Raw genomic sequence first — 3441 nt, forward strand, 5'->3', positions numbered from 1 at the left:
ATATATATATATATATATATATATATATATATATACGCATAGACATATACATACATATATACAGTGTGTGTGTATACATGTGCTCACAGTTGCATGCATCCACACAAATATACACCCACAGTTAGCTATATACATTCACAGATGTCTGCATACATGAAACTGCAGTGTTTGCGAGTACATTTGTGTGGGCTATGTGCTAATGTGTTCACACAAATGTACTGACAAATCCGCACTTTCATAGACACACACAAGCGCACAGACATTTCTTCACACACATACACATGCTCTCTCTCTCTCTCTCTCACACACAGCTACTCACCATGCTATATATACAAATAACTACATGTTAGCAGACATGTAATATATCAACACACTAGTTCACAGACAATGGAAGAGAGCATACAAAAGCTATTGAGATATTTTAATAAAATCTAATGTTGATCACATAAAATACGTCTGGTGAGAGTTTCATTGTTGAGATGTCTTCAGATGACAGAAGAAAACTTGATGAAATCAAATAACAAAGATGACAATGAAGCAGTTTTCATTTTATAGAAATATGCTCCACTGTGCATCAGTGTCTTTGTGTGAAAGTTGCTCTCTATGCATGTGTGTGTACAAATGTGCTGGTATGCATGCATGAGTATACATGTGTGTGTGTTATCTGCATTTGTACGTGTGTGTGTGTGTGTGTGTGTGTGTGTGCGTGCGTGCGTGCGTGTGTGTGTGTGTGGGTGTGTGTGTGTGTGTATTTCAATGTGGTTGCTTGTATCTGGGTAGAAGATGAGCTTGTGAGTGCATGTTTATGTATGTATGTTTACAAGTGTAGCAATGAGAGATGCTATATATCATACACACCAAGGGATGCGAACACAATGTGAATGAAATAAATAAATATAAGTATAATTGTAGATATTCACACACACACACACATGATACATATATACATACATACATACATACATACATATATGTATGTATGTATATATATATATATATATATATATACACACATACACACAGAAAGAGAGAAATATATTTACATATACCTGCATATACACACACACACATGCATGTGTGTGTGTGTGTGTGTGTGTGTGTGCATATGTGTATTTGTGTATGTATATATAAATCAGTAGAATTGTTAACAAACCAGGCAAAATGCTTAGCAGCATTTCTTCCAGTTTTACGGTCTGAGTTCAAATTCCATCAAGGTCAACTTTGCCTTTAATTCTTTCGGGGTCGATAAAATCAGTTCCAGTTGAGGATTAGGGTCAATGTAATTGACTAGCCCCTTCATTCCAAATTTCAGGTATGCAAATTAGGGACTCCTTCATAGAGTAATTGCCACATTTGTGAGTATATAAACAGTTTGACTGCTTGTTTCTCTGGAGACTGTCAGAATTATGTGGATGCCTCTGATGAGAACCCAATGAGATTTGAAAATTGATTAAGGTTGTTCATTGTGTTTTAAGCCTGTGGAAAAATGTCTAAAATTTGCGCTGTTTATAATTATACCATACATATAGATGTATATATATATATATATATATATATATATATATGTACACATATATACATACTTATATATATACACGCATAGATATATACATATAGATGTACATATATATATATACATCATAATCATTTAACATCTCACATGGGTTAGACGGTTTGACTAGGGCTGGTAAGCTGTGGGGTTGCACCAGACTCCAGTCTGATTTAGCATAGTTTCTATGGCTGCATGCCCTTCATAACACTATATATATATGAGTATATTAACATATGAGTATTTTATAATGTCCCTATTATATCCCTTAAATAAAACACCCATGTTTGAAACAGAATTGAAAAGTATTTAGAAATACATTGTCCGCAAAGTCTGCCTCCATAAGACTCAAAGGTTAAAATTCTTACATGGCTTATAGAACAATTAACCTCTTGAGACAATATACAGACCAACAACCTCTATGCCTACCCACATCCTAATATGTATGTATGCATATATATATGAAATAATTTAACAAAAAACTATATAAATTAATAAAGGACTGAACCTGTGCGTGTGTTTATTACCAGCATAATGCCTCTCCCAAGGTTTAATTGTATTTCTTTCAACACACGTATCCACATCAAGAATCTTGCACACGAAATACACATACGAAATATATATATATATATATGCATACATACACACACACATATATATATATATATATATATATATATACCCACAGGTATGCTGGTGCACTATTTATAAATGTATATATACAGTGAATATATACAGGGTGCAGTGAATAAACTGCACAAAAATGAAATTACACAAAATTACACAAAAATTAAAATAACATTGACATCTCATTTTAAAAGATATATTTTCCAAAATTACATAAAAATATCTTGAAATACTAAAGAGTAAATTTATTCAATAAAATCACCATTGCCTTCACCCACAGCCTCCAGGTGACTTCAGAATCTCCTGCAACTCTTCTGGATGGTCTCCTTGATTAACTTAGTGAATGCTGCCATAATCCTTGCCTTCAGTTCATCTTTGGTGTTACAAGGAGTTTTGTTGGTCTCTCACTCAACTGCACCCCACACATAATAATCAAGGGGGTTGCAGTCTGGGGACCTGGTGGCCAGATGTTAGGGGTGATGTGGTCACAGAAATTGTCTGACAGCCATGACTGTGTTTTCCTGTTTGTGTGGCATGGTGCAGAGTCCTGTTACCAGACATAGGGTCTTCCAGCAGCCAGCCTCTTGACCCAGGGCAGTACTACTTCCTCCAAATATTTGATGTAGGTCTCCGCGCTGAGTCTGAGGCAGTGTGGGAAGATGAATGGAGGAATAACGTTACTATCACTAGTGATCACTCCAAAAACCATGTTGTTGACTGTTTGATTTTTATCATTTTCAGTACATGTCCTCAGATTGCACTATCCTTAGATTGACACCCAAACACTCTGAAATGTTCATATTGGCATTTCTAGCATGAATACCAAGCAGTACAGTATGTCGTTTCCAAATTTCTGAAAGAGTGAATTGTGTCATGGTGCTGTTTTCTGACAGATGGTGCCCAACTGACCCTACCATACTGTGTAGTCGACAAACTCAAAAACAAACAATGCACATGTGTAACATTAAAAATATAAAATGGTAACAATTTACCCATTGCACCCTGTACATATATATATATATATATATATATATGACGACTGCTCCATCTTGACAGACGATAGCAATCCCATCAACAATCCACACATATCATCACGCAGTACAATCTCTCCGTTGGTGAGCCCTCAAGTGACTTTGAAGTCCGGCTGCTGAGCGACAAGGTCTACAGCACAGATGACAAATGTTCAGGCCTCTCGATCCTTGCCCGCTGGTATCTGACTCTAAGGAAACGCTTCTGTGAACCAGCATATGTCTCTTAAGTCCGGG

This window comes from Octopus bimaculoides, chromosome 3, assembly GCF_001194135.2.
Source record: "Octopus bimaculoides isolate UCB-OBI-ISO-001 chromosome 3, ASM119413v2, whole genome shotgun sequence".
Classification (NCBI taxonomy): domain Eukaryota; kingdom Metazoa; phylum Mollusca; class Cephalopoda; order Octopoda; family Octopodidae; genus Octopus; species Octopus bimaculoides.